This window comes from Eulemur rufifrons, chromosome 13 (assembly GCF_041146395.1).
Source record: "Eulemur rufifrons isolate Redbay chromosome 13, OSU_ERuf_1, whole genome shotgun sequence".
In the NCBI taxonomy this organism is placed as follows: domain Eukaryota; kingdom Metazoa; phylum Chordata; class Mammalia; order Primates; family Lemuridae; genus Eulemur; species Eulemur rufifrons.
Window position 1 is genome coordinate 6193807 of NC_090995.1, and position 12556 is coordinate 6206362.

Here is a 12556-nt window from a genome sequence, read left to right on the forward strand (position 1 = left end):
CATGGTATCTGTTATACACAACTACAGCTTGAAAATGAGATATTTCAAACATGATTATTTATAGCCGAAGGCAAACCCTACTTATCAGCATGGGAAATGGCTTTGTTTAATTTACTGCCTATTGAGATTTGTTTATTTGGTTGATTAACAATAAGCAAGACAGAATAGTTTAATCTCAGGAGCATGAAAGCTATAAATATCCAGAAGTTCTAAAGTTCGTTTTATTATCTTGACAAAAGTGTGATCGGTTTGTAAAATTTCCTACATGTTCCCAATCAGTCGTTTATGATCACCAACCAGATAATTTTATAGACAGAAAAGACATTACATGCTGTTTACTTCTTCATCAAATGAGTAAAGTACAAGAGATCTTTTCTTCTATTTTAATAGACCACATCGCTCTACAGTTTAATAATTCAAACTTTTGTTGCATCTTCACACAGCTGTGAAAACAAAATTATTCTGACTCCATTCAAATTCTTTCTTGCCACAACATAAATATACATACCAAAATATACGAGATTAAAGGAAAAATCCATTTATCAGTACCAGCGCTTTCTACAAAATAATCTTAGTCCTCCCACTTCTTCCTTCCTTACTATATATATGCAGGTAAACCTCAAATTAGACTCAGTCTCTGTCTTCTGGTCTTTTGCCTGTACCAAAGAACTATGTAACCGGAGAACTCCTTTAACAGTAAGTAGCCACAATACAAGGTAAGTGTGGAAACAGATTCCAAATCATTTGAAATGTTTGGGCACAGCTGGCAGAACACCTGTTGGAAATGGACGAGTGATGTTTGAGACACAAAACAACAAAAGCAAAGGAATGTTCACATAACTTTCACTGCATACTTTTCAGCATCAACAATTTTAAGTTTATTGAAAGAATGGTGAAAAAGCAACAAATTAGAATTAGATTGGATTAGCATTTCATTTTTCTTCTTGAAAACACAGGGCAACCCACTGAAAATAAGCCCAGAAAAATGAATCATTACCAATTCGAAAATCCCACTTATAAGTGAAAAAGTCCTATAAAGAAATGCTAATTTTCTTTCTTTTATTTACCCACACCACCTGCTAACTTTTCATAAATTTTATCTTTTAAATGTCTAAATGTGTTCCGTAAACAAAAATGAGAAATATCTATAAAGAAAATATTAATTTTAACTTTACATTTTCAGTTACTAAATGTTTGCTCACTCAAAGTACGTAACTAGCACTTTTTTTTTTTCTTTCATCACCTATAGGAGAGCCAAGAGGAGGGTTTTACAACTAAAATGTAGAAGACACATGGAGAAAAAAACTAGCTGAATTTCATAGGCTTTTTCACCAAATAGGAAAAATAAAATATGGCTTCGTCATCAAAATTCCCAACATCCAAATGAAGTATCTGACTTTCTTCCTCTGAGAACTCATTTCTAACTCATCAACAAGCATTTACTACATCCTTAGAATGGACCACTACTCTGTACCTCAAAATTCCAAACAACTTTTCTACCAGGGGTTGCAAAAAACAAAAGCAAAGAAATCAGCTAAGAGTCTGTGCCAAAACCCAGTCACTGAAGCATAAAAGCCTTGAAGAGGATTGTGTAAGTGTGCACCAACATTAGGCATGAATTCTGGAGACCAAAAGAGCGAGAAGCACTAGAGCTTGGTCATATATTGAATTCAGCATAAAGGAGAAGAACAAATCCAGTGCAATTAAGGTGGCCTTGGTACATGGCTGGTGACAGGACAAAGGAATATTGAATTGAGTAATAATCTAAGTCTTAATTACCAACCCAACAGTCTCAAATGAACACAGACTATACATATTACACAATTCGGTAAACACTATTTCTTCACGTGTTCGACAACTGTGATAAAGATACAAAAAAAAAAATATCTTTAATGACTTTAAGCTCTGGCAAGACTATAGAAATTTTTATCGCCAGTGACTATGACATGGTGAAAAATCACATAGGCAATACTGAAAAAGCCTCAATTTATAAGAAGTCAAATGAAAAAATAATTACACCCAATATCTAACTGTATTCTAACAATTCTTATCTTGTTATTTTACAAATGTTTGATTCTTACAAAATAGTAATAATACCTAAACACAGTAGAGTTGCTGGCCTAGTTCCTAGACAAAACCAAAAGGAGTGAGCGGCGTCTCAGATTAATTTGTAATGCCATCTGATTCAAAACAAACAACTCAAGTTGAAGTACTGACCACAGTGACTGAAGCACTGCTGGAGTTTGCAAATAATTTCACGAGTGTTGATTTCCTTCAATGGCGGCAAATATGTCCTAACATGGCTGTGGCTTTAAAAATGTGTCAAACCAAAAAAGGACATCTTCCTAGATAATACCTGGAGAAAATTATAATCAAATCATGAAAATCAGAAAATATAATCACTATTCCTAAAAATTGTAAAATAACAAATGAGGTTTTTCGCTGCCTATCATTAAATCATGTTAGTAATGTATCACTTCTACCTGATTGTTTCCATAAAGGATTTAAGAGAAAATAAGAAAGCTACAAGTCGCCGTAAGTTATTTAGTTATCAGTTTGCTTTGGACCTGACTTTAACAAAGTTCATGAATTTTACAAACTTGACAAAATCACTTGATAACATCAGTCTAGGAAAATTTCCAAATATGCAAATACAATGGACCCTCAAGCTGACTTCCAAATTGTAGTCTTTAAGTTTTCATGACAAACTAATAACATCACAGACCACCATACTGTCAAGAACTATTAAACTTATATTGAAGAGTTTAGTTATTACCCTTGCTTTAACTCCCAGTTTTGGGCTACTCCTTAACTCTGGAAGCTGTAAAATTAATTCTAAAACAAAGAAGAAATGTGGGGGAAATTAAATTAGTAGTTGTAGTTTGTTTTTTTTTCTTTTTTTTTTTTTTTTTTTGAGACAGAGTCTCACTTTGTTGCCCAGGCTAGAGTGAGTGCCATGGCGTCAGCCTAGCTCACAGCAACCTCAAACTCCTGGGCTCAAGCGATCCTCCTGCCTCAGCCTCCCGAGTAGCTGGGACTACAGGCATGCACCACCATGCCCGGCTAATTTTTTGTATATATATATTTTAGTTGTCCATATAATTTCTTTCTATTTTTAGTAGAGACGGGGTCTCACTCTTGCTCAGGCTGGTCTCGAACTCCTGACCTCGAGCGATCCACCCGCCTCGGCCTCCCAGAGTGCTAGGATTACAGGCGTGAGCCACCGCGCCCGGCCTGTAGTTTGTTTTTAATCACATATCCTAATTTCCTTAACAATATACCAATTTAAGCGTCTGGTTCCATCATCAGTTTCTTTACAGATTTGTTCAAAGTTGGTGATTACGTTTAGGATGTTAGAGCCCTCAAAACAAATTCCATTTATCAAATGGGAAAAGGGACACAGTGATTCAGAGTTCAGATCATGCAATATGAGTATCTGGGATCTTAGACAAAACTTGCAAATCTCTCTTTGCCCTAGCTTTCGTTCCACACAGGGTTGTTACAGAAATAAGGTATTATGGAAATTATAATGTGCTCTTTAAAAAGACTTGGTAAATGTAAGTTATTATTACAGTTATTTTCTGTGGTGCCTCAGAATCCAAAGCATGTTGAGACCTCTATTGCCCTACCTCTGAAAAGTTATCAATTCAACATGCTCTAACAACAAATTCGAAGGACCAAATAGAAACTTCAAAAACTCTAAGTGATTCTGGACCAAAGTGGAGTACAAGCACTTCTTGCTATTTCTCCTGCTAGTACAGCTAAAACTCCTGGATGTCACATACAAAATACACAAATGAAGACTATGAGAAGTGGAGAGAAGACAACTAGAGACCTCAGGACCCCAGAGGAACAGCAGGGCCATGAGTTCCCTGAATTTTCTTTCTGTCTTATGTATCCCAGACTCAATCAGCACAATGCACCCGGGGAATTAACAGGCAACTCACAAATTTATTGTTGTACATTGTGGCTACAGATTTCAGAATTGTAGACTGACTGAATTACTCACTCAGTTTGTGAACCTTCTGCACATGCTCACAGTTCTTCCTTTTTAACTTCCCAGGAAGATGGTTCTGCTTCCACCATCCAGCCATACTCAGTTCAGTTTAAAACCCTTCCTCACTGTTCTCCTGAATCCTAATGAATCTGGATTTTTGTTTGTTTTCATTTCTGGCTGTCTCTTCATTTTCTCCAGGAAGCTAAGTTCTAGCCAGAGCATCTCTGAGCTCAGTAACTATTGTTCACAACTACTGTCTAGAACTCAGCCAGAGAGAGGTCTTCCCTTACTGTCACTATAAGATTCTTCCGTCAACCATTCCACTTCTGATTTGCCCTTTGCATTTGGAACATCATTATTTAGTCCAGTTTTCACTGTATATGGATTAATCTCTTTCCAGCACACACCCAGTATCCACCTCAACTTTCATTCCATGCTCTGCTCTCCCCAATTTAATTTTGGCATGTTATGAATTAAAATGATCAACATTTACTTTTACAGTAAACCTACATAAAATATCTAAAATTTACTGAAAATCAGATGGGCAAAACAGGCACAGCAGGACTCATCAACCCCACAGCCACAATTCTGCTCATGCCTCAGACCACAGTGCCTCTTCCAATCTCAGCTCCCTCCCTGCCCCATCTAAACTCTTACCTAGTTTATGAAGTCCCTCTGACAACTTAAACTTGATAACTACCCTTCCCCACCCACAGTGTGTAAATATGCATATATGTATGTGTGTATAAACATATATATATATATATATAAACTTTCAAATACAAATAATTCATTTGTATACTATGACATATCTTGTGGTCCCTACTTATCGCATGTATTTAAGTCTTGCACATCAAATAAAATCACAACCTTACTGAGAAAAGGAACTAAATCATATTCTTATAATTTTTCTTTGACTATAGACAGCATGGTGCTAAACACACAGAGCAAGGATCAGTTTACTCATTCGACACATGACAATTAAATCCCTACCCAGTTAGTGCCCAGAGGGCTGGGGATTAAGCGAAAAACAGAAGGCAGTGTCTGTCCATAAAGGGTTTATCGAGCACGGTGAGAGAGCCCTGCAGATGTTTAATGGTGTACTGAGAATTAATATGGGAGATGTATTCAAGGCATTACGGTAGGACCGAGACCTTGAATGAAGGAACCATGAAGGATAAAATTTGTCAAGTAAACAAGAGAAGAGGCAGGAATGGCATTCAAGAAAGAGGGAACAGCAAGAGCAAAGAAACATAATCATGAATGGCTAAGCAAACAGAAATACTCGGGAACTATAAAAAAGGCTGCAAGCATAGGTACAGAAAGGGTAGTGACAAGTGACAAAGCCAGACGGCAGATAAGGACTTGAAGTTGGAGGGCCCCGTATGCCACGAGACACATTCCCCCAATCCTACAGGCACCGGGGTCCCCATAGGGAGAGTGACAGGATCAGCTATACATGCTGCAGATGAAATGGTGGGCAGTTCCGGAAGGTGGAAAAATGGACCGACGTTAAGAAACTATTTTAGAGTCTGAGAAACGATGAGGATCTGAGCTAAGGGACGCAGGGAACGGAATCACGATAATTTAAAGCATTAAGCGTGGATGAAAACAAACTGAATGAGAAGAAAAGAGAGCTAAGCAAAGGTCTCCGAGCACAGCAGCAGTGAACATGGATCTTTACTCAGAGTCAAATCCATTCTTAGTTTGGAAATAAGTGAAATATTTTTTCTCTTTCACAGTGTAGTTCTCAATGTATAAACAGGAAGAAACAGGTCACGATTAATAGTTTAAACCCTAAACGGGAAACCCTTCCTCTATCTACTGATCTTGGAATGTCTTTCAAACACGAAGTGTCCAGAGATAACAGGATTCCATCTCTTCACCCCCAAAACACCTGTCAAAGTAAAGAGGCTGTAAACATACTTGCTCATGAGGCTTTCTTTTGAAAATGGGTACAAAAGATTCACCTGAAGGCAGGAAATGAAGTCCATAGTCACCACTGTTTGGCCTCGATGCCATTTGCCTTGTTCCCTCCTTCTTGTCCCCATCCCCCACCCCCCACCCCCCACCCCCCGAACTCAAATCGCTGCTTTTACACCTTAACTGACTGCCACATGACCCGGTCAGACATACGGCGAATTGCCTCAGTATAACCTGACCCACAGAATCACTTTATGATTTTCCCTAAACATCAAGGACTTGTTACAATTTCTAGGAGGAGTCGCATGGTGGCGAATCTGACTGATGCAGAATACCAACCCGATCAACGTGCTGCCGATGTCGGTGGTGTGAAATGCTCCAACAACAGCACTCTCTTCCCACTTGGTGATGTACGCAGGGCACAGCCACTTCAGGTGTATCTGCTCCCTTGACCACTTTGGAAACTCTAAAATAAAAAAAAAAAAATAAGTAACTGTAGGGGAAAAATCTAACGTGAGGCTCATGTTACATTTTAACAACAACAACAAAAATGCACACAAAACCTAAACCTTTCTCTCCAGTACTAGAGGTAACGTAACTTCAGAAAAGTAAAAAGCATCTTTCCCTTAAATCATATGCCCATATTTATTTATGCTGTACATTCCACTAACATTCTCGGAGCAGCTATGTCCTCGGCATTATACTGAGAAGTATATAAAATCTTGTCTATTCCTTCAGATACAGTGACTGCCAATAACTCAATGATATCAGCATCTACCCAAAGGCCACCACCTCACTGCTTAGATCTTGGCTCTATGATTGCCACCCTGCCCTAAATACTTTGGCTAATACAGTGTCTAACACACACACACGTCACTCTCTATCCTTTTACTCTGTTTCATTTCTTGCAGTCACCCCTGTCTTACGGTATTACTCTGTGTTTACTTCGTGTGTGACTTCCACTATTGACACGCAAGCCCCAGCTGAGCTGGGCAACACCAGTCTTGTTCACCCCTCCATCGACAGTGCCTAGAACAGTGTCCAGAAGGTGCTCAACACACACTTCGTGGTCAAACAAATGCTTCCAAATCCACAAGCTACCAAAATCTTAAAACTTTGCTCTAAATAAAATCCTAACAGAGAAGAGTTTATTTGGTACCTCTATGAGTTTAAAAGATCCAGAGAGATACATATCCTATAAATTGGCAGCCTAATATGAATAGATTGATTCAATGTAGTTTCTAGCCAGTTCCATGAATTCTGAGGCAGTCCAGTGTTACAGCGCCCTTGAAGCATATTTAAACTGTCTCTAAAATGAAGACACGAGAAAAGAAGTATAAGGGGAAACAAAATTAATCTTCCTGCTGAAAGAAATATGAATTCCATAGTTGGAAATTCATAATGCAAACCGATTTCAAAGTGTCATTCAAGCTTCAAGTTCATATTTATTTCTAAGAGTTACTGTGGTTGTCAGGAAAACATACTGTATTAGAATAGATAACACAGAAACTGCAATATTGCATATAATTGGGCTCCTCTGGAGGTCAGCAGTGTATTCATATTCGGATCAAATAATATGAGGGTTTTGTTTGGTGCTACTATAAAATGTAAGAGAAGAAAACTGAAATGAAAAGGCACAATCTTACAGTATCAAATTTTCAAAAACATGATAGGATAAAGTTCCACTTTCAAAACCTATTTTCTAAAGAACCAGTATGAACTGCATGTTGATATATAAAGAACACAAAAGTTGCATTTTCTCTACTTTGGATCCCAGTCTCGATTCCGTAAGTATAGCCCATTGTATGTAATTCCCAGGCCAGGGGTGCAGTAGACAAATTAATTAGTCTATTAAGTCTCAGTCGTATCCTGGCACTGATGTTTAGGTTAGCACCTCCAGCAACAAGTTTCTAGCGCTTAACTGTGCTGCCATTTGTTCCTACGAGGAATTAGGAATGAAGGGAAAAAGAAAACATGGCTGGGAAAAGTTCCCACTGACCTCAAGGCAGAAACATGCACGTGAGTCAGGGTAGATTGGTGTATACATAAAAAGCAGAAAAACTCCAGTTGATTAGTTCTTGCTATTTTAAGTGATTAGGGGAAAAATAAATGGCTTCATATCTAAGGGAAATTTAAACAGCATTTAACACTCAACAAAATCAACCTAAGAAAGATGATAATTTGCTATGACTTAGCACTAAAGAGAAACTCGTGATTTCATATGACGAATCTCTGAATTATTCCATGGGAAGATTAAACACTTGACGAAATATTTGTGGATGCTATGAATGACTGAAATGAACCAAATCATAGATTTGAAAACACAGACACACGTGCACGCAGACAGACACAGAGACAGAGAGACACTATCAGTTATCTTTCACTTTATAGCAATTAGCTGCTGCAGACGTATCTAAAAGAACCACGTACCATTCAGAGTTCAAAATTCAGTAAAAGCAAAGTTTGCTGATTATCATAGAACACAACAGAATACCTACAGACTGCACAAGAATTTTCTTTTCTCTTAAATTTTTTTCTTTTCTTTTGTTCAATGAGGTCATGGTACAGTGAAATGTTTTTACAGCATCACTGACCCAGAAGTGTGCAAGGGATTAAGCTCGAAAAGCTGTTTTACACTTAAGAATTGGGTGTTGAGATTGCCTTAGGAATCTTTGAGACCAGTAATGAGAAATGAACGAGATAAATAACAACTCAGTTGACAATGACACTATCTGTCATAACAGGTATCTGTTACATCTTGGGCAATAACACGGCTAGAACCCTGAGGGCACCTTCACTAAAATAATACTGAACTCTACACCATTTAAGATCCACCCAGCGTGCTGGATTACTGAAAAAGCAATTATAGTAACTACGTTTTACATTTTCTCCTGAATATCCTATTGTTTGGGCTCCATAAAATCTTAAATTCGTCTAATTTTCCCCAAACTCGGGGCTATTAAGTTAGGGATTATTAAAAAGTAGTTGTATTTCTTAGAATTTTTCTTCGGGAAATAATCAGACATACTGAAATAGAAAAGAATTAGAAGGGTCAAAAGATAATGATTTAATATTATTTGTAAAAGCAAAAACGTGAAGCAATGGAAATGTTCAACAATAAGGAAATAGTTATATAAATTATGTTCTAACAAAATATCAAGAAGTCGTTAGGTGCCATGCTTTCAAAGAAAACTTTAATAGAATATAAAACCCCTATATTATGGCAGGCACACAATGAAGAATTGTTCAATGAATGAAATAAAAATGCAGTTTACAGCTATATGCATAGCTTCATTCCAATTTTAATATGCATCTTACATAAAAATGTATGATATGCATCTTTTCTATATAATATGCACATTCACAAAAACAAAAAAAGTCACCCAAGTGTTCACAGTGGTTATATCTTTGGGTCGGAGAATGAAGCACAACTCTTACTATGAACACATACTGCTCTTATGACGAGAAATGAAGCTACTGCAGCTACCGTGAAAGTTTGAGCCAAGTGAGGTTGTCATGATTGAAGATAATGCTCCTTCTAGAAGCATCCACAGATTCACGGGTAAGTCAGACCCTTCTGAGTGACAGCCTCATGGAACACTTGCTAAGACCCCCAGCCCTGAGGCCAGCGACTCTTGAAAATCTCCAATATTATCTTTCCACCAGGTATAATTAATCCCTCTTCTTAAATTACTGTTGCTTATGAATATGTATATTAACATATAGTCTACTTATCTGTGAGATGTGTTGTAAAAATGCCAGGATTTCTTTATCTACGGCTCTGGAATTTTTCCTCTGAGGCCAAAAAAAAAAAAAGGGGAGGGAGTATGTGTGTGTATATATTTGACAAACTCATTTATTTATGACAAACTGCCCTAAACCTGTTCCACATATGGCCGTGGATATTTTTACAAGCTCTGCTGAAGAGAATCCCATCCTTCAAATTGACAGTTATGGTTTCTCCAAAAAATGTCATTTTGAACGTTTTTTTAAATAGCATTTTGAATCAACACTGCCAACTTCTTAAAAAGCGTTTCAAATGATGGAGTTACTCCCTAGATTTAAAAAAAAAAAAAAAAAAAAAGAATAGTTACCTCTCCTTCTTAAGATGTAAATTACTTCTTGGGCAAAGTCCCCTGCAGTCTCTCTGTTGTAGACACTTTTCTGTTCTATCACCTATGTCACCTGTAAATATCCCCACACATAGCTTTCCTTCTATCACCGTGAAATCAAAGCAAATGGCATTCCTGTGCGCTCTATTTGTGTGGTTACCATGGTAGTTACTTGCATTTTGCATTGGGACAGCCCTATTTGGGGCAAGGGAGAGAAGGGACCAAAAGAACCAAAGAGAAAGTTAGGGCAATGGTCAGCACCTTTAAATATTTACTTTGCATTTGGAACCACCTTTGGCCAAAATCTATAAAACCCTGACCTGACTCTTCAGCGTCCCGGCATGGAAGTCCTTAGTCCTGTGACGTGAACACCATGATGCTGGCAAAGTCGTCAACCGTTCCTCTTGCTCTCAAGAAGCATTTACACTCTGCTTCTCACCGTCCCCCAAATTTCCACCTGACACTCCCCCCAAAACCGAGTCAGGCCCTGGGTCACAGGTGCCACGGACCAGACAGTGCAAACACCATGTGGTGACTCAACGTCTCTGATGGAAAACAGATGAGACAGGACACTCTGCTTGTCTAGCACTCTTAAACACACAGCCCTCCTCCCCCGTCTCTGAGGATGTCACCGTGGGTGACAGGTGACAAGAGTAGTTAGTGAAAGAAATACTATACACTATTTTCACGGGTTTTCTCAATTGTCAACAAGGTAGTTTCCTTGAACACGTGCATCAAGCAAACCAATGGTTTTCAAAGTACTTTCTCCCAAAATGATATTTTAAAAAAAAAGAAGAAAAACAAAACAAAAACTCTACTAGGTAACACACAACAGTGGCTGATCGGACTGAAGAGTGAAAGATTCTAGATCTGCAAAGCCTCCCCGACAGCTGCCCACCTACTCCTCAGCCCCTGCACAAAGCTCCATAGAGACCCCCGAAATTCTATGGCCCTGAGGGACAGGATTTGAAAACCAATTAAAGAGATCCCGTCCTTGCAATCCCACAGTTCATGCACGTAGTGTTGACTATCCCGGTCATGCAAAAGTCCACGACGTGTGTGTGACATTTGCAACTTTAACAGTCGGAAGGAGTCACTAATTTTTTTCCAACAATATTTTGCTCCATTATGAGAAAAATTATGTCACAGTAACATTTTAAAATACGGAGGTGCATCAAAGTAACAGGTCCAAGTTCTTAAAATGCATATGTCCCCCTAAATTATTTTAAAAAGAGAAAAACTATGTTTTTTAATAATTACTAGTAGCTTTAAGAGTATTAGTTACAAAGCATAAAGTCAGAGGCCAGAATCATGCAAAACCCTACTAGGTAACAGAAATTGCGGTGCTAGTCACAGAAAGGACAAGAAAAATCAGCAATGGTCCCCCTGCCTCTTAGCCGGCCAAAGAGATGTCCAGAAATTTAATATATCCTGCCTCATTTTTTTTTTTTTTTTTGGAGTCCTCATAAAACTGACAAAACAGACTGGGTAAAGTTTTGAAGAGTCAATAAAAAGTACTCTGAATATTTTAAGTGTCACAATAAGGCCTCCTTTTAAAGAAACATGGTTGTACACCATGAAAATGAAATATATAGACATTTTCATGGTGTACACCCATGAAAGAGACAGTCCCTTGAGATATTAGCATTGAATCACTTCCTACTTGAAAACATGAGTTTTAATAGCTCATACCACACTATACTGTAATCGTATTTTGATGTTTTTTTTTTTTAATTATTTTTAATTGTAACATGTACAACTTCTCAGTAAGCAGTGGTTCTTCAGGAATAGGGGCCGGGCACGGTGGCTCACGCCTGCAATCCTAGCACTCTGGGAGGCCGAGGCGGGCGGATCGTTTGAGCTCAGGAGTTCGAGACCAGCCTGAGCAAGAGTGAGACCCCATCTCTACTGAAAAAAATGGAAAGAAATTAGCTGGACAACTAAAAGTATGTACAGAAAAAATTAGCCGGGCATGGTGGCGTATGCCTGTAGTCCCAGCTACTCGGGAGGCTGAGGCAGGAGGATCGCTTGAGCCCAGGAGTTTGAGGTTGCTGTGAGCTAGGCTGACACCACGGCACTCTAACCCGGGTGACAGAGTGAGACTCTGTCTCAAAAAAAAAGTGGGATGTAGGGTTTATTGATCTTAGTCTGGTTACTCATTAATTCATTCAACATACCTATTGTATACCAATTAGTCCTATGCTAAATACTTACCAGTGATTAATATATATGGAAAAAATGTCACAGCCCCTATCCATTAATACTAAAAGTATAGTGAAGAATAAGAAAACAAATTACTGCAATGCAGTGTCTTAGAGTTCAACCAACGTGCCACAGGAGCACAAGGAAGTGACAGAGAGCTCACCTGGAATAGATGGAAACAGAGCAAATCCGCGCTGCACTGGAAGCTTCAGCCAGACTCTGCAGACCACAGGGGGCAATCACAGAATGTGTGACGAAATGTACAATCAGAAGATTCAAGCACCACCACACATCCAAGAGTCTCATGCGTTATACTGAAGAT

General features: G+C 38.4%; 1 protein-coding gene across 1 annotated transcript in view; it reads right to left on the reverse strand.

Annotated features, from left to right (window-relative positions):
* Positions 1-6294, reverse strand: part of BMPR1B (bone morphogenetic protein receptor type 1B) — a 177610-nt gene extending 171316 nt beyond the window's left edge. The window contains exon 1 of the mRNA XM_069485493.1: positions 6260-6294. The gene's annotated coding sequence lies outside the window, so the exon portion shown is untranslated. The remainder of the gene's footprint in view (positions 1-6259) is intronic.
* Positions 6295-12556: the final 6262 nt, after the last annotated feature.